The following is a 20,219-nucleotide window of genomic DNA, read 5'->3' on the forward strand; positions in this document are numbered from 1 at the left end:
TGGCTTGGTGGCAAGTTTAATGCATACCTGTTATCAATTCTTTAAAATATACATAGTGGACTTGAGCACCACCAGGTAGATTACCTCGCTATCATCTCATACTATTGGCTGTTTAGTGTATCGTTCCACCTCCTTTGGTGTTTTTAGTATTTTAGTGCATAGGGGTCTTATTTAAATCTCAAAGTACATTAAAACGTAGCACTTTTAATACTTGATCTTTGATGCATTGTATACAGAAAGCAATTGTTCCTGTTTTCACTGAAGGAAACTTAAATATTTAGCTAGGGCTTGAAATGCAAGCCAGTCCTGCAGGTTTTCACAGTGCTTGTCTTATACATGTAGAGGATAACTAAACGTTTTTTTTCCGATGAATCGCTATGTTTCGTTGACCATGAATACACATTTTCTACTGTAATACAGGTGTTACAAGATGCCCTTTATCTCCCTTTCTGGGTTTTTGTGTTGCTGCCACTTTTTAGGTAAGGTGGCACTGATTGGACCTCCACTTCTTTTACTATATTGCATAATGCAACAGAATGGTAGTTTGTGCTTAAGTGTATACTTCATGTTTGCTTTAAGTTTTATTTAAGAGCATCCCCAATGCAGCACATACCATTTTCATGGACCTCTTGTTCTGTGTGTATATGTATATATATATATATATATATATATATATATATATATCCTTCCTACTGGCGGTAAGTAGTTATAGTTAGGACCTATGATCCATAGGAAAAGCAGTTTTTGATTTGCCAATATCCTTGGCGCTGTTTGACGAATCCTCACAAATTTTCCCCCCAAAAAAGGTTCACTCAAGTCTGCTCTTGCCTTGAAGGTTTCGGGGTGAGTCGTCAAGCTTGGGCCGAGGAAAAAAGGGGGGGTCCCAAAAAGCATTTTCTCCATGTTAATTTCCCTAGGAAACCTAAGCCAAGGCTACAGCCCAAACTGCTGAAAGGAATTACACCAAATTTGGCAAATTTGGTTCAGAAAGCAACTATTTTTTTAAATGGTGTAAATCCGTTCAGTAGTTTGTGAGAAATTAAAAAAAAATAAGTTTTGATATCTGAGCACCGAGGAGGAGTTGCCAAACCCTCCCAAGCTCAATTCTAATTGGCTGTCAACATTCCAAACTAAAATGTGTTGGCAGCCATCTTGTGACTCGGTAACCAAGTCACAAAAAAAGAGTAAAAAAAAAAAAAGGTGAATAACAAGAAAAGGGGTTAGGGTACAAACACCCTGACCCATAGGCCTGCTGAGGGGGATCCCCAGGGCCAAAAAAGCATAAAAAAAAAAAATCATCCAAATTCCCGCTGGGTGTGCGAATCCGGAAGAAAAAAAAACGAAACTCTGGCTCCCGTGCTTTGTTTTTGAAAGCCCCCGGGTGGGCCAGGTCCTGGGGGCACTCGCCAATTAATTTGCTTGGGTCCCCACAGCCCCGGGGACCGCCACCTCCCCGGGGTTTATTTAGTTGGATGCGGGGCACTGTGGCCCCCCGGGGACCACCACCTCCCGGAGATTTAAAAATAAGTGCGTTGGGGGGGGGGGGGGTCCCAATCACCCCGGGATACAAGTGGACTTCATCCTCCGAGCAGCAGTGCCCCAGAAGCCACGTTTGCAGCGTGGTGTAAAAAGGGGTGTGTCCTCGGAAAAAACCTCTCTGTGACACTTACTGGAGGTACCTGGTGGGCTAGTTGGCCCCCAGGGACCCTCTGGATTCAAGGGGACTTAATCGCCCAACTTGGAGCGCACCAGGGGGCGCGTTTGCACAGCGGTGCAGGAAGGGGGCGGGCCTGGTATAACAAGATGGCAATCCTGCTGTGTGGGTCTTACTGGAGGTAATAAAAGGGGTAGTTGGCCCCCAAGGTTGACGTTGGGAGCGAAGTACCCCTCCTGTTACCTCCAGTAGTCCCACACAATGGGATTGCTAAAAGGTGTTTGGAGGCCACACTCCACCACTCTCAAAACACGACTGCTGTGTTATAGTTGGAAATTAGCATTTAAAAACCTTCGAAATTCACTGAAAAAAACATAGGTTTCAGGCACGTTCTAGTTAGTTGGGCATTTCACTTGTACAAAACCAGAGAAATTCCGTTGTTCTAGTTAGTTCAGCTAGCTATAACTTGCGCCCCTGCAATGCACTGCTGATGACGTCACTTATTACATCATTCATGACGTGGTCCGTGGCATCGCTGATGACCTCTCAAATGACATCTCAGATTACATCACTGATGACCTAATCGACTTGAAAATCTGATGCACCTCCTCACACCCTAATATAACCTTTGATACACCCACTCTAAAATACAACTACCGTTTTTGAAACCATAGATGCACCAATACCAGTTACTACATACGATCTCACTGATTCCTAGGTCTACACGTACATCCACTCATTCACCCATACAGTCACTCATACATGCGGTCACTCATCAATGCAATACTATCATATGCACTCATACACCTATACAGACACACACACCGTCACTCATCCAAAGTTACTCACACACCTAATCAGTCATGCAAAGGATCAATCACACTTCCATTTACTCACCTAAAAAAGTTCTACACACACCACCTCACTTATTCATACAGGTACTAATGCATACTTACTCTCTTATACAATCACTGATACAAGTACACACAGCCAATCACCATCACAGACTCACATGTTTATATACACCATCACTCACATGTACTGCCTTTTAAATATGTAGTTACTCGCACATGTACCACAGACATCCATTCACTCACCAACACACCCGTAAACACACCCACACAGCTGTTTCCACATGCACTCTTGGACCCATACACCCAGTGAATCAACCACTCACATATCTATGCACAGTCACATACCTCCCACCCACACACAGGCACCCATGCAAATACTTAGGCAACCAATCAACCCATATAGACATTCATGCAGCTTTTCACCAACCCATGCAGCAGCTTACACAACAACAGACAGATACAGACATTCACACTGTTTAGTACCTAACCCATGCATTCAGTAAGACCTATTTAATCACTCACTTATACTGTCAGTAACACACCTACTAAATCCTCCACCCAGACACGTATACATCCACTCATTCTTCTATAAACCATGGCATATATATAAAACCTATTTAAACTTTATAGAAACCCCATCACGGGATGGTCATCAGTAATGTCACTGACCATGTCATGAATGATGTAATGTGACGTCATCAGCAGTGCATTGCGAGGGCAAGAGTTCTAGTTAGCTGAACTAACTAGAACGGCAGAATTTCTCTCGTTTTGTAAGAGTGAAATGTCCAACTAACTATAACATCCCTGAAACCGATGGTGAAAAAAATAAACATATGTATGTGTGTATATATGTATGTATGTATATCACCCCAATTGCATCAGCAAGTTAAGGCCGCACTCAGACTCCAGGTAAGGAAAGGCCCTTTATTTTCACAATGGCAGGCAGCTTCTCATTCCGTTAATTTGTTCTCTGGCTTGATGCGTTTCAAGGGATTCTCTCCTTCAGAAGCCTTGCTTTCAAATCGGTAAATTGACCTGCGCATTTTAAGCTTGAAAACATGGCCTCAGGTGTGCCTCATTGCGAATTATTTCTGTTGCACGCTGGTCTCTGTGGTTCAATTCCTGCACCTTTTACGCCCTCCAGTTGGTCCGACTTTAATAACATTGAATATGAGGGCCATTTCCTGCCCATATTGAGCTCACAAATGGTACTATGCCTGCCTCACTGAAAGTTTACTGCAGCGCTACATCCAGAGGGGCCGATTCTCCCCGATTAGCCCCTTCGTTGTTTCAAGGGTGTTGCGCCGCCACCAAGGCCTGAAGTGCACCGTATCACCCAAATTGCATCGTATGTATGTGTTTGTGTATATATATATATGTGTGTGTGTGTGTGTATGTATGTGTGTATATATATATATATATATATATATATATATATATATATATATATATATATATATATATATATATATATATATAATGCCTATGTAATGTATAGAATGCCTGAAAATCGAACGTCAAAGTATGAAATGATTGATATTTTATACATTACCTAGGCATTGCTTACTTTGCCGGATTGTCTGCCGGCAAAGTATATAATAGACCTAATCCGGCCGTTCTTAGTGTAACAAGTACTTCAATCTTAGTTCTGCTTTCATTGTTTTCCAGTAAGAATATCCTGTGCTTTATTTCGTAGTTTTGTTCTTTCAGTTTCAAATGGGTATTCATTAATAAAGGCTTCTCATCTTGTGCCCTTTTAACACTTTCGTAAATGTTACTTCATGCCAGCAGGCACCATCCCTCCCACCTCATACGCAGCATCCCCTATGGGGAGATGCTGCGTATAAGACGTTTGAGCAGCACTGAGTTTCAATGCCAACTGGCACAGGAGGCTAGCAAGACCAGATTCCTGGCGAGAGGGTACAAGCCGGATCAGATTGACAAGGCTATAGCCAAAGCTAATGCTCTATCTCATAGCCAAACCCTTGAGCGCAAAAGTAAACCGGGACCTTCAACCCCTCAGGACCAATCAGGTAGACTGATTTGGGCCTACAACAGGCAACATGGCGCGCTCAGGAAGATCATAACCAAGCATTGGGACTTAATTAAATGTGACCCCATTATAGGTGATAAAATTCCAGCTAAACCATCAATCACCTTCAGGAAGGCATATTCAATGCAGGATGCCCTTGTAAAATCCAGCCCGAGGTGGTGACACACAAAAACTGGCTGGACAAAAGCAAGGGCTTCAGGAAATGTGCGACCTGCAAGGCCTGTCAGCATGGGCTCAACAAGTCAGAATATGTGGTTCCCTTCACTACTAGTGCACGCAAGATCAAAAAACAACTGACTTGCAAAAGCGAATATGTGGTGTATGTGCTGGAGTGTCCGTGTGCCCTGCGCTATGTGGGGAGTACCAAGTTGCAGGTGCACAAGAGGATACTCCAGCACATAAGGGCCATCAACACCAATGACTCGGCATATCCAGTAGCGTGCCATTTCAAAGAGTGCCATAACAATGATAGTGCTCTATTGAAATATTATGCCATAGACAATGTAGGTCCACTAAGAAGAGGAGGCGACAGGGAGGGAGCACTGAGAAAGTTGGAGACGAGTTATATATTAGAAATGGATAGTAGAGCCCCGGGAGGGTTAAACTCCACAGAAGATTTTTATACCTGTCTCTGAATACTTTTTGGCCCCTCCTGTCTAATTGGTTTACATGAATGATAATCTTCCTGCCGCTCTCGGTTGTCTGGAGTCTTGTTGAATTTTAATGTCCTGCGAAACAATCGGGCTACATATGATTTTTAAAAAAATATTGCAAGTCCCGATGTTGACAAGTACTGTGGCTAACCAAGCTGAGTAACATAGCCTAGGCTTAGGCTATGTGTTTGTAAAATATACATGATTGGTTAATCTATTTTTGAGTAATACAAAAAACAAAAAAACAATTAGATTCAAGTATCACTGGCTCACTATCACTAGTGTTGTTTTATCACATGCTCTATGGGTAGAGTATTTTGATACATTCTACCATAGTATGTATGGGTGAGGCTGCGATAATGTATTTGAAACATGTATTTTCTCCTCCCCACCATGGCTTAAAGGCATAGACAGACTTGTATGCAAGTGCAATATATATTTATTTATTTAAGGTAGCTAGGTTTTAATGGGTTTGTAAATTGCATTTATGCTGTTACAAATAGCATTAATTGGTATTGATATCCATTATATATATATATATATATATATATATATATATATATAGCAATATGCAGTCAATGTAAATATATTTATTGTTGATGATATACATTATATATATATATATATATATTTTTGTACTTGTATTTTATACGATTATTTATTTGCTGTTATTTATTAATATTTGGATGAAATTACCAGCACCTTGTATTTTGCACATTTCAACTAGCTTAATGGTGATTAGCCCGCGATTCTCGATCTAGCCGAACAAACTTGTTGTCTATGTCTATTGCTAATGACATCAGCATGTGATTACATTTAACCAATCACGTTACAAACTCAATTGCACTAGCACTTAAAATTTTGCCTTCTCTCTGCATGCGTCATGTGACCAAGGCCTCTGTGAAGGCCGAAACGTTATGCTGAGGTGCGCCTTCAACACGATTGAATAAACCACTGCTCACCTGCACTTGGATCTCCTCTCTTCTTCTGCGCCGTGGTATCCGTGGATTGGGCTCCTGGCGAGAGAAAGCTGAGATTGTATGTGTATGTGTGTATATATATATATATATATATATATATATATATATATATATCCTTCATGAACTGCGGCATTTGAAAAAGGCTTGACGCCGAAACGGGTCATGCCGATTTTTCTCCAATAAATGTTCAAAAGAGCCCCGCTGTGTCCCTTCCTTCTTTCAACTGAGAGAGGACGTCTGGCATATTACAAGTGCATTCCTGTAGCACTTTTGAAGGGACCCTTCCTGCTTGGGCTGTGATAACTACAGGACGTTAGGAATCTAACTTGTATTTTCCCGAGGTATCGTTATATCAAAGTTGGCCTGCCTATCTGTGTTGACGAGAAGCTGCTGCCTGGTGGTGGTCTGGGACTTCCCGAGAGGCGTCAGCATTGTCTTTCGCTTCCAGCCTACGTGACCCTGATGGCATGGGCAAGGGAGTAGGGGACATAGGAACATTTATTCCCTGCAAATTCGTGGGTTACTCACCCCTGCGGCGCATTGAATTCCAATATGGTGCACAATGGGAACAGAAGTCCGTGGCAGAGGCTTCTGTGGCGTCGGCACGAGAATGCGCTGCAGCTGATCCTTTGCTTCACGGAATGGGAGGAGCTCAATAATAACCTGACGGAGGCACCCTTCGTGATCTGCGGCATTTGAAAAAGGCTTGACGCCGAAACCGGTCAAGCAGACTTTTCTCCAATAAATGTTCAAAAGAGCCCCGCTGTGTCCCTTCCTCCTTTCAACTGAGAGGACGTCTGGCATATATATATATTCACTGGAAAAAACCATAGGTTTCAGGCCTTATATATTTAGGAATTAGCATACAAAAAACCTTTGAAATTCACTGACAAAACCATAGGTTTCAGGCTTTATATAGTTAGCATTTAAAAAAACCATTGAAATTGCTCCTATATAGTTAGTTGTACTAACTATATTTCGCGCACCCGCAATCCACTGCTGATGATGTCACTTATTGGATCATTCATGACATGGTCAGTGACATCTAGTGACTTGCGGACATCATTTGTAATGTTTAGGATCGCTGTCTCTGTTCTGTAGTCTTTTCTGAATCCTGATTGATGGGGATTAAGAAGGTTGATGTTGTCCATATGCGGAGTCAGTTGTGATAGGGCGCATGTTTTGAGAATTTTGGACCGGAGGGGGAGATTGAAGACTGGTCTGAAGTTGTTCAGATCTGTGCAGTCCAGGCCTGGTTTTTTAGTAGTGGTGTTATTTGGCCTACTTTGAGGCAATCTGGTATGATGCCTGTTCTCAGGGAGCTGTTGATGATCTTGCACCAGAACGGGGCTATTGAGAGTTTGAGTTTTTTGGTCATTTGAGAGGGAATGGGATCAAGGACGTGAGAAGCGGGTTTGGAGGTGGAGATTAGCTTGATGTTCTCTGCTTCTGAGATTGGATTGAAGTATGTCCAGGAATTTGTGTGGTGCCTGCAAGTGTTTTTGGGGGTGGGGGAAGGCTATCACAGGCGTGGTTGTCTGTGAAGTCTAGTGAGAGCTCAATCTTGGAGATTTTTTCTTCGAAGAAGGTGGCAAAGTTTTCGCAATGTTCCTTGGAGGTCTGGGTAAATGACATGGGGGGCTTGGTGGTTTGTTGCTTGATGATTTTGAAGAGTTCGTTGGGTCTGTTTTATGCATTGTCCAGGGCGGAGCAGAAATTAGATTTTTCGTTACGAATGTGGTTTTCTGTAGTTTCTTCAAGCTACTTTGAGTTGCTTGAGTAGGCTCGTGGAGGGGTTGTTTCTCCATCGTCTTTCTGTGGTTCTGAGTTGTCTTCTTTCGTTATTGATGTCCGTATTGAACCATGATCTGGATGGGATGTTCCTGGCTTTTTTTAGTTTCAAAGGGGCTATCTGGTTAAGAATGGATGTCCTCGATGTGTTGTAATGGTCGGTGAGTTCTGTCGTGGAAAGATCCCCCGTCGAGGCGGTGAGGAGGGAGTTGACTTTTTCTTCCAGGTCGGTCACGTTGATCTGGGTGAGGTTTCTGGTCCATTTGGGCTCTTCTTGGATGGGGTGTTGTAGAGTGGCTGGCTGAGTGAGATGAAAGAGGATTAAGCGGTGGTCAGACCAGTCTACGGGCAGGGTGTGGAGTATCTTCACTTTCACATTTGGCGATAATGGCATCAAGGGTAGCTCCTTTGTTGTGAGTTTCTTCTGTGCAGTGTTGCTCAAGGTTGTTATGTAGCAGCTCGCTCGAGTTTTGAATGAGCGGGTTGCTCTCTTAATTCCAGTGTAGGTTGAGGTCTCTCAGAATTAGGTGGTTCTCCTCTCGTAGTGAGCAGTGGGAAATCAGGTCAGACAGGTGTTTCTGAGAACGTGGTGGGTTGCCTGGGGGTGGTAAATAAGGTGGCAGGTTAGAGTTTTGTTGTTGCTCGTGCTGATGTTGACTGTTAGGCATTTGAAGGTGTTGTACTTAAGGGAGTTAGTTTCTGACACTGAAATATTGTCTCTGTGGATGATTACTATGCCTACTCCTCTTTTCGGTCTTTGTTGGTGATGGTAAAGCCTGGAGGAACGAGAGTGTCCAGGAGAGGTGCAGAGGAGTCTTTGAGCCAGGTTTCAGTGATGAATGCTATGTCCGTCGTGAGTGAGGATGGATTCTGCTAATTTAGTAGCATGTTTGATGGCTGATCTGCAGTTTATGAGCATGCAGTTAGTGGGGGTCACTTCTTTGGGTTTTTTCGTTAGAGGGGGCTGGGGGGATGCTCGTGCGGGTGGACGGCGGTCTGGGAGAGTTCGGAGGGGCTTGGACTCTTCCTAGTCCGGTGATCACCTGGATTTTAGAGTGGAGGGTGGGAACTAAAGGATTGTCTTACGAGGAGGTGAGGTCCGACGCGTCACTCAGACATGGCGTCTTTAGTTCTTATGGGTCTTTGTGCCAGAGAGTGGATGGTGTTGGCTATCCATCTCCGTGGGGGACTGCGGATGGTATTTGTTGTGTGTGGGTGGTGGGGGAGTGGGAGTGTTGAGGTTGCTGGGGTGCCGCCAGGTTGGCTAGGATTTCGCTAAAACCCCAGATAGTAGTAGCTATCCGGGTTTTTAGTTTGGAGAGACGCTGCTCAGTATTGAGGTCATTGAGGTATCTGGACTGTTCCTGAGCGAGAGTGTTGGGTCTAGAGGGGGGAAGTCCTGGGGTATTGAGTGGCTTAGTGGTGGCTGAGTTGTTTGCTTTGGGTCCGGGAGGAGGGAGTCTCAGAGAAGTGGACCACCTTGGTTTGGGTGTGTTGTCCGTGTGGGGTCTGGGGGGGTCCGAGAGAACAGGATGGCTGGGGTGTTGTTGGAGCGTGGGTTCAATGTTGCCCGTGGGTTTGAAGAGGTGGGCATTCAGGTAGTTTGGAGTGTGTTGGGCTACTTTGAGGTGCGGTGGGAGGTGGGGGTGGAAGCCAGCACGTGTAGAGTGGGGATGGGAGCTGTAGATGGGGGTGATTGGGTCTTGTTCTCGATGTGGGTGAGGTGGGATGTCGTGTAGAGATGTGTCTTGCTGTTGGGGTAGGTGCTTTATTGCCAGTGGGTTTGGGGAGGTTGGTATTCGGGTTGCTTTTAGTGGGTTGGGGATCATGGGTAGGTCTTGTTCTCTGAGGGTGAGGGGGATGCCATGTGATGAGGAGACTTGCTTGGGGTGTTGATGCTGTATTACCTGTATGTTTGGGGAGGTAAGTGATAAGTTATTAATGGTGGATTGGGGAGGGTGGGAGGCAGGTACTTTATTGCCTGTGGGTTTCGGGAGGTTGGTGTTTGTGTTGCTAGTAGTGGTTTGGGGTAGGTGAGAGGCAGGTGGCGGGAGGGGCTTCGTGCCTGTAGGTGGTGGATGAGAGGGGGAATCTGAGGCGGGAAGAGGATTTGTAAATGTATTGTACAGGCTGCAATACATACTATGTTGTCACATAGAGGAATTCAGACAATGCAGAAATGTATGCCCACTATAGTATAGTATAGTTTTGGTTGGGTCGCTGCCTCTGGCGAGTATAACTACGGGGGGGGGGGGGGGGGGGGGTTGTGCGAGCACAGGGTTTGAAATTTACCCTCTTGGGTTTAATTTTAGAGCGCTTTATAAATTTGAGTGTGATCCTCAAATGAGTGGAACAATAAAGTTAATTGGAAGTAGGAAAATGTATCTCTAACTCGCTTTTCACTCCTTTTCCTCCGCATTAATGATTTATAATGCTGTTGGAGTATTAGTCCATTGCAATTGCAGCGTTTTATATAATTAATTTTGGCTACTGCAATAATATTGGGTATTTCACGGAGCCTGCCTTCATGTAAACTACTAGTCTGTTTTCCATTCACTATGTTGGTAGTCGCATCTCGTGACGTTTTGGTTGCACATGATGGTTAAAAATCGCCGTTTGACAAAGAATAAAATATTGCTAAGCAAGCCTGCTGGTCAGGCGAAACGCGTCCTAGAAGCTGACCCAATAAAATATTTTTGAGGCCGGAGTGTCGTCAATCCTTGCAGCGTGCTGCCAAGCGAGGAAATTGCAATATTTTGAAGGAGCAGGACTTGTGCGGTCCATTTCTGCCGACACACCCGTTGTTTTGGTAGGCGGCGGCTTTACCAGAGTACGAAGGATTGAAGTATATGTATGTGTATATGTATATGTATGTGTAAATGTGTATATATGTGTATGTGTAAGTATGTGTGTGTATGTATATATGTGTATTTATATGTATATACACACACACACACACACACACGTTTCTGGTGATAATTTTAAACCAGTAATAGCATTTGAATTATTTTCTTGAATTTTATTTAGTGTATCGTGGTCTTCGGAATTTTATTTAGTGTATCGTGGTCTTCGGAATAATCTGTGTAGTAGGGTGTTTATAAAGCACAAATTTCACAATGTAGTGGGATCTATTGGTGCTACAGACTTAACGAAGACTGCAAAAATTGGCACTATGGCCATTGATTGAAATACTAGATCTTTAAAAATAAGCTTACAATAAATGATATTCCCTTGGCATGTGGCTCAGTTAGGTTTAGGGAGAAATGTTGCCCTCTAAACATTGCCTTTTCTTTCACACAATTACTTTTGACACACATTTGCATGCATGACAGTGTAGGATCATTTCTATGAAATTACATTTGGTTACAAACTCCACTTTGTAAGAAAACACTATCACAACACCTTGAACGCCTCGTACAAGGTCTGAACATACATTGTGAAAATACATGTGACAACTCCGTTATCAATAGAGCTTAAACAAAGGCAGACTGACTTTGGTTTCGGCTCTGGAGCAAGGATGCTTTTTGTTATAAATAAACCAGCATTTCTAGGTTTAGGCGGAGGAGCACTTGCTGTCATTGCGAGGTCACTACACACTGAAACCTCAGCCCAGCTTTCAGACCCCTCTTCGAGGAGGGATGTCCATCCTGTGACCAAGACTGAGACATACATACTCCCCCATACATTCTCCCCCTTCAGGTAATGGAGGGTTAGATCATCCACTATGGGATTCTTGGCAGAACACACACGCACACCCTAGGAATCTAGGTTAGGGAACGCATAGTAGGAGTTCGCTATATACTATTTTATATGATTACAGATGTGCATTGTGTTAGCAAAATGGTGAAACTATTTTGTTCACTGTCCTTATGCTTCTAATTACTCTTACCTGCTTCTATTGATCATTGCAGCACATATATTCTACACTAGAATCACCATGGTTCAATAAATATTGAAAATATCCCAATGTGTATTCCTTGTATATTTCTCCGAGAGTGCACGAGTGACTAAGCGAAAGGGTTCGAGATTTGTTACCACGATTCCGGAGGGAGTCAGTGTTGTCATGTTCTGTGGTTACCTGTCTAGGTTTAGGAGTGCTGATGTTGGCACTGTGAGCTACCAGTCTATAGGACAACATATCCTGCGGGGGTGCTCTGAATCAGTCTGGCCCCATCCCAACAATTATAGGAATTGCCGCTACTAATATCCCTTTCCTTACCAATGTTGAAGTTAAGGTTGACTTGTAATAATACTCATCAGCAATATAAGACTCTGTGCCTTAATAAGCCCTGAAGAAGTCCCAAGAGGGATGAATCGCGTTGGCGGCAAAGCAATCCTGTGGGGTTTTTAATTGGAAAAGGAGAACTGAATTTAAACCAATAAAGAATTTTTTTGATACAACTGCTATCAAGATATATGATTATTTGATATTACTCTGTCTGGTAAGTCTTTTGTATGTTTGATATATTTGTTTTCGAATGGCCGATATAAACTGTATCGCACTAGCCATACTACTATGATATACATTTCTTGAGTGCAGGGTCAGTGTAGTATCAAGTCTACTTTTGGAGCAGGATCTCTGAAAACTGCAGACAAGCCGGGAGGGCTGGGTACAAGCCAGTTCTTCTCTACAGTCTCCTTTATTGTGCGACTTCTTCCGTCCTTGTTCTTCATAGGTTGCAGACATCTGCCTACTGGGTTCATGGCAGCTCCCTAAATACTGTATTTAGGGGGTGTTTTAGGGGTCTCGAGGTAGTAGCCAATGGGCTACTTACCTTAGGATGACTACACACTTGATGTGCTCACTCCACGTGGGGGAGTGAGTAAGCACATTTCCTAACCCTGATTGTGTGATGCCCTCCATCAGCAAGATGACGGGCACCGAGGAGTGTGCTTCACCTCACCTCCCCTCCCCCACCTGAGGGGTGAGATTGGCAGAGGTTGGCACACCTCCCGGACTTAACTTTTCTCCCCTGTCTTCCCACCGAAATTTGGGGAGAAGACCAGAAGGGGGTGTCCTCCTGCTAGCAGGAGGGGCGGGGGGTTGGAGCGCAAAGGCGTTAGGGCCTTTGAAGCTGCCAAGCCCTTTCTGACCTGGGGAGGCGTTAGGACCTCCGCCCAGGAAAGACTTTGTTTCTGATAGATACATCTGCCGTGTGGATTCCTCACCTTGTGAATATCCCCCTTGCGTCAGCAACAATCGGAAATTCTTTTCGTAGCCTCGCGCCGACGTGGACAGGACGTCACAGAGACACGGCTCCGCTCGCGACTCCGCTGACGTCACCGACGCCTATATTAGGCCCACACCGGCGTGATGACATCAGTTCCCTTTTTTCCGCGTCGTCGACACTAACGGTTATCGGGAATCTCTGTAGCCAACTGGTACTTTGTTGCCATTTTGTTGCAAATTTCTGCTTCTTTGTATCCTGTCTCTTCGACGATGTCATCCAAGAGGACCGGCTTCAAGCCCTGCAGGGAGTTCGGTAAAATGATGTCGATTACCGACCCGCATGATGACTGCATCTGGTGTTTGAGTTCCGACCGTGATGTGGAAGATTCTACTTCTTGTCGGAAGATGAACCCTAAGGCCCTGAGGGAAAGAGAGGCCAAACTCCTGGTTGCGAAGATGAAGGCTGGGAAGGAGAAATCGTCGAGGTCTCGTTCTCGAAGGGCGAGGTCGAAGTCTAGGTCGAGGTCTGGTTCTCGAGAGAGGTCGTCTTCGAGGTCGGCATCGGATCATGTTTCGAAGTCGAAGAAGAAACATAAGAAGAGGAGACATGAGTCCCGACGTCGTCCTGGTAAGGAGTCGGGCTCGAGGTCACCGAAGAAGGTACGTTCGAAGGTGGTTACTCTGGAAACCTCTTAGCCTGAAGGTGAGGCCTCACCTTCGGAGTCGCATGGGCGTTCTCCCATTCCGGCTCCGAATCCTTCTCCGGCTCCGAATTCGTCCCCGGCGCCGTCCACGGCCCGTGAAGAGGAAGAGGCTCGGGAGGATGTGGGTTCTGCGCCTGTTGAAGAGCCGAATCCGATCCCTCCTCAGGACTGGCCTGATGGTTTTCAACCGCCCTTTCCTGCCCCAGGTCAGGACCCTTCAGCGTTTCTTAACGCTATGTATGGCGTTTTCTCAAGGGCGTGGTACCCCTCTGCACCTTCGGGTCACATGGGTCCTTTGGCATTCAGCCTCGAGTTCCTCACTCCTATCCTCCGGCTCCGTTCATGCCTTACATGCCGGCTCCGACGCCGCATTGGCAATTCCCGGCTCCGCCGAAGTCGTCGACGCCGGTTCCGGCGTCGCCCGCTCCAGATCGTCCTCGAGGGCATTCCTCTGTGCCATCGGATTCGATACCGGCGTCGGCCCCGAATCAGTCGGAGCCGCAGGTGGATCCGGCTGCGAGGCGTGTGAAGGAGAGGTCCAGAAGGGAAGCTCAACGCCTTTTGGAAGAGCAAAGGTACCTGGATTCACATTCTGATGTGGAGGAAGGTGAATTGGAGGAGAGCTGTTTTGAGGAGTTGGCAGATTCAGGAAGTCTTGATTTCTCTCCACAGTGGGAGTTACCCTCAGGCTCTGGTGCTCCTTCTAAGGATATCCAACCTTACCATCTGGTTATGAGGAAGGCTGCTGAACTTCTTCAGTTGACTTTGCCAACGGTGGAGTTTAAATCCAATAGCATCACTGAGGTCTTGCATTCTCCGAATTCCGTGGTTGAGCCTTTGCTTCCATTTAATGATGCCTTGACGGATCCCATAATGGAGGTGTGGAAGAAACCATTGTCGGCTCCTGCGGTTTCTAAGAGTGCTGCGAGACGATACAGGGCTGCACCTGAGGACCCGGCTTTTCTGTCTTCTCATCCTTCGCCAGAGAGCCTGGTCATTCAGGCTGCCTGTTCTAAGAAGAGTCTTGGTGCCTTTCCTCAGGTTCCTTGTGAGAAGGAAGCGAAGAAACAAGACCAGGTTGCGAAAAAGACCTTTTCTTCGGCAAGCATGGCGTTGAAGTCAACTAATGCCACTTGTCTGATGGGGAGATATGTCCATGCCCTGATGGATTCTTTGCGTGTCCTGGTTCCAAAAGTTCCTGATGCCAGCAGGAAGGATTTTGAGGAAGGGATCTCGGATACTCAGGCGGCGGCTCGCCAGGTTATTCAAAGTGGTCTGGACACTGTCGACTCTGTGGCTCGTATCATGGGCACTGCTGTCGCCACTACGAGGTCAGCCTGGTTGAAGTCCTCAGACTTTTCGGCTGATGTTCAGGCGACTTTTCTGGATCTTCTCTTTGATGGTTCTGGATTCTTTGGGAAGAAAGCGGATGCGGCCCTTGAGAGATTTAAGGATTGCAGAGCGACAGCTAAGTCTTTAGGTCTCCAGATCAGAGGCTCTTCGACCAACAGAAGGTTCAGGGGCTTTGGTCGCTCGTTTCGGAATTTCCGGCAAGGCCAACAGCAGCAGCAGCAACATCCTATGTACAGATCGTACAGGGGAAAGCAAAGAGTGCGTCCTCGTGGACGTCAGGCCTCTTCCTCCTCCTCTTCCAACCCCCCTGCCACAGAAAAGCAGCCCTAGATCCACTGTTCAGGATAATGTGGGTCTGGTTGGGGGTCGGCCTACCCATTTTCAACAGGATTGGGAATCGGTTACATCAGATCTGGGTTCTCAATCTTGTAGAAAATGGGTATGCCCTTCCCTTTCGGGAATTCCCTCCGAATTACCCTCCTTGTCAAGGCTTTTGCACCGAGGAACATCTGTCTCTTCTGCGGGAGGAGGTGCTAACTCTGTTACGAAAGGGTGCGATAGAGGTGGTCCCAGAGCAGGAAAGGGGTCAGGGATGCTACTCCCGGTATTTCCTGATTCCCAAGAAGGATGGCAGACTACGTCCAATCCTGGGTCTCAGGATCTTTAATCTCTATCTGAAGCAGGAGAAATTCAAGATGCTCACCCTTGTTCAGGTTTTTCAAGCGCTGCTGGAAGGAGACTGGATGGTGTCGCTCGACTTGCAGGATGCGTATTTCCACATCCCAATCCTGAAGTCGCACAGGAAGTATATCCCTTTTACGGTGGGATCGCAACACTACCAGTTTGCGGTCCTTCCGTTTGGTCTTACTACTGCGCCTAGAGTCTTCACCAAGGTGATGGCGGTGGTGGCTGCTCATCTCAGGAGGTCGGTGATACCTGGGTTCCCTTATTTGGACGACTGGCTGATCAAAGCGGAGTCGTCAGAGAAGGTGCTCCATCATCTGCAAGAGACAACTCAGTTGTTGTTCAGGTTGGGTTTTTCGATAAATGTACCCAAGTCTCACCTGGTGCCCTCCCAGCGCAACCTGTCCATAGGTGCTGTACTGGACACTACTGTTTGTCGTGCATTCCCTCCTCCTCAAAGGATTCGCGACATTCAGGAAATGATTCCTTTATTTTTCAATGGAGCGGTTGTTCCAGTCCTGAAGGTCCTTCGCCTGCTCGGTCTGTTGGCTTCTTGCATTCTGTTGGTCAACCATGCACGCTGGCACATGAGGGCACTCCAGTGGTTTCTCCGCAGGCAGTGGTATCAGCACAACGGAGATCTCGGGGAGTCAGTGAGGATCTCCAGAGAAACTGCAGCGGATCTGTCTTGGTGGAGCGTGGAAGGCAACCTGTCGCAAGGAAAGCCTTTTCATCTACCTCAATCGGTGGCCACGGTGATAGCGGATGCATCCACTCTAGGGTGGGGTGCTCCTCTGGGGGATCTGGAGGTCAAGGGTCTTTGGTCTCCAGAGGAAAGGTTGCTTCACATCAACCTTCTAGAGTTGCGGGCGATACGTTTGGCGCTCAAGGCCTTCCTCCCTTCCCTTCGCGGTCAGTCGATCCAAGTCCTGACGGACAACACGACCGCGATGTGGTACATCAACAAGCAGGGAGAAGTGGGGTCGCAGTGTCTCTGCAGAGAGGCTCTGCGTCTCTGGTCCTGGGCTCAGGACCACCAGATTTGTCTGATGGCAAATAATCTGGCCAGAGTACTGAACGTGCGTGCAGACAGTCTCAGTCGGCAGTTCTCTGCCGACCACGAGTGGAGGCTTCACCCGGAGGAGGTTCGTCATGTCTTTCGGACATGGGGGATTCCTCGGGTGGACCTGTTTGCCACTCGCGAGTGCTCACTGCCCGTCATTCTGCAGCCTCCAGTATCCGATGCAAGGAGCCTTGGGGGACGCGTTTCAGTTGAGTTGGGGAAGTCGACTCCTTTACGCGTTTCCTCCCATACCCTTGATTCCTCGGGTTCTGAGGAAGATTCGCCAAGACCGGGCCCAAGTTATATTGGTCGCCCCGGACTGGCCAAGAAGGGTGTGGTATACAGATCTACTCCACCTCTCCTCTCACCCGCCGCTCCGTCTCCCTCTCAGGGCAGACCTTCTCTCTCAGATGGAGGGGCAGGTTCTACACCCCCACCTCCAGTCATTGCACCTTCATGCCTGGAGATTGGGCGGGGCAACCTGATTTCCTATTCTCTCTCGCCTGACGTGGTGGATGTCATCTTGTCAGCCAGGCGTGACTCCACTAAGACTGTCTATTCATATAGATGGTCAAGATTTGTCACTTGGTGTGGTGAGAATGATATTGACCCTTTAAGAGCCCGTTTGTCTGATGTTCTCCGGTTTGCTCTTTCTTTGGCGCAGCAAGGGCTTGCTGTTGCCACGGTTAAGGGCTATCTTTCGGCGCTGTCGGCTTTTATTTGTTTGCCTGACCAGCGCTCTCTTTTTAAGTCACCTGTAGTTTTAAGGTTTTTGAAGGGTCTCACAAACAAGTTCCCTCCTACTCCTTTTATTGTGCCTCAGTGGGACTTGAATCTTGTCTTGACCTTTCTGATGGGCGCTCCCTTTGAGCCTCTTCATAAATGTCCTATGAAGCTTTTAACCTTTAAGGCAGTTTTCCTCGTTGCAATAACCTCGGCAAGGAGGGTGAGTGAGCTTCAAGCTCTTAGTTCCAAGCCTCCGTTCCTGACCATACCATGCTGATCGGATGGTTCTAAGGACCAGGGCTGCTTTTCTTCCTAAGGTGGTGACTCCTTTTCACCTTGGTCAATCCATTACCCTCCCTACCTTTTATCCTTCCCCGCACCCTTCCAAGGAGGAGGAGAGGTTGCACCGTCTGGACCCCAAAAGGGCGGTGTCTTTTTATTTGGACAGAACTAAAGACTGTCGCTTAGATGACCAGCTCTTTGTTGGATTTGCTGGCTGCAAAAGAGGGAGAGCGGTCCATAAGAGAACCTTGTCAAGATGGATTGTTCTGTGTATAAAGATCTGCTACTCTTTGGCCGGTAAGGAACCTCCAGAGGGTATTAGGGCTCATTCCACTAGAGCTAAGTCGTCAACCTCAACATTGGCTAGAGGTGTTCCTGTTGAGGACATTTGTAGGGCGGCAACTTGGTCTTCTCTCCACACTTTCGCGAAGCATTACTGCTTAGATACCGAAGTGAGGAGGGACGGCCACTTTGCGCGCTCTGTCCTTCAGGATTTCCTGGTTTAGAAGAGTGGACACCCTCCTCTGGGAGTGGGGACTGCTGTGGGACTCTATTCACAAGGTGAGGAATCCACACGGCAGATGTATCTATCAGAAGAACAAGTTACTTACCTTCGGTAACGCTTTTTCTGGTAGATACTATATCTGCCTGTGGATTCCTCACTGACCCACCCGCCTCCCCGTCGTCCACTCTTCTTTACCAGAGTTACTGTTATTTATTGTTTATATTTTGTAATGTTAAGGAGTTGTTTCATTTGCTTTCTTGCATTTACTTCACACTATGTGTGTTTCTCCTTGGCAATTGAGTTTTGTGTATACTATGTATGTTTCTACTGTCATTGGTCTGTCCGTGTGCCTCGATGGCACGGAAAAAAGGGCGGAACTGATGTCATCACGCCGGCGTGGGCCTATTATACGTCGTCAGCGCAGTCGCGAGCGGAGCCGTGTCTCTGTGACGTCCTGTCCACGTCGGCGCGAGGCTACGAAAAGAATTTCCGAATGTTGCTGACTCAAGGGGGATATTCACAAGGTGAGGAATCTACAGGCAGATATAGTATCTACCAGAAAAAGCGTTACCAAAGGTAAGTAACTTGTTCTTATGGACCCAGAGAGCGAGGGGTCTCACCTCAGGGGTCCAGAAACCTGGCTCGTGGTGGCAGGTTGGTGTTTACCAGTCATGTAATCCACCAGACTCTTATTCGGTTTAGGGGTCTCCTCTAAAAGGGACCCCTGAATGCAAGGGTTAATTAAATGTGACACTGGAATCAGTGCATGTTTATTATTCTGACATGTTTGATTCCAAACATCCCAGGATTCAGTAAAGCCAAGGGTGACTTACCTATGCCACTGTGCAGTGACTGGTAGGCATGGCACACAGGGGTGCGTCAACTCGTCAGTTTTGGCTGCACTCCAGCAAGCACGCAGGCTGCCATGGCAATGGTGCATGTTTGTGGTGAGTTTTCCGATGGTGGCATAATACATGCTGCAGTCCTCGGAGGCCTTTTTCTGATTCCCGTGCCCTTTGGTACCATAGGTCCCCCTTAACAGGGACTTACAGGTATTCCATAGGTGTGCCAAATGTGGAAAACAATGGTACAATTTAGGGGAGGAACACCGGTACTGGGGGCTGGTTAGCAGGACCCAGTACACACTAAGGTGCATCAAGTATTAGGCAAAAAGTGTGGGGTTTGGTGGGCACTGCAAGAGAACCCCAGATTCTTACACAGTCTGTGCAGTTTTTGTGTGGCTCTCTTTGGGTGGTATAATACATGATGCGGCCCATAGTGACCCTCTTAGTACCCGTACTCTGAGTACCATATGTAGCATTTACCAGGGACTTACAAGGGTGCAAAAGTCCTTGCCAATTGGGTTACAGTTTAACATGTTTTGCCATTTTTAAAGAAATAGATCCGGCACTGGGGGCTGTGTAGCTGGGACCCGGTGCACATCCAGTCCGGAACTTCAGTACCAGTGGCCAAAAAGTAGGGGTGATAATGTCAAAAAGGTCAATTTCCAACATGCTCTAATCTTGTTTTCTCTCTGGTTTCTTTGGTTCAGTGATATTGTTCTTAGTCTTAATCCTTGGAGCTTTGGTTTCCTTTCCATGGCAAGGCAGTTCGGTTTTCAAAGATATGGTGTCAATGCAGTACTTCCAGATAGGGCTATGTTAGATAGCCATCTTTTGGTCCTTCTGGGACGCTGTGCTGGTTGGTGGCTTTTCTGTTGTATTGTTTTTAATTAATTCTAAAATTT

General features: G+C 46.5%; 1 protein-coding gene across 2 annotated transcripts in view; it reads left to right on the forward strand.

Moving 5' to 3' along the window:
- Window positions 1–20,219, forward strand: part of SMARCA5 (SNF2 related chromatin remodeling ATPase 5) — a 452,210-nt gene that overhangs the window by 54,569 nt on the left and 377,422 nt on the right. The gene's annotated exons all lie outside the window — the stretch shown is intronic.

The sequence above is a fragment of the Lissotriton vulgaris genome, chromosome 3_1 (genome assembly GCF_964263255.1).
Source record: "Lissotriton vulgaris chromosome 3_1, aLisVul1.2, whole genome shotgun sequence".
Lineage (NCBI taxonomy): Eukaryota > Metazoa > Chordata > Amphibia > Caudata > Salamandridae > Lissotriton > Lissotriton vulgaris.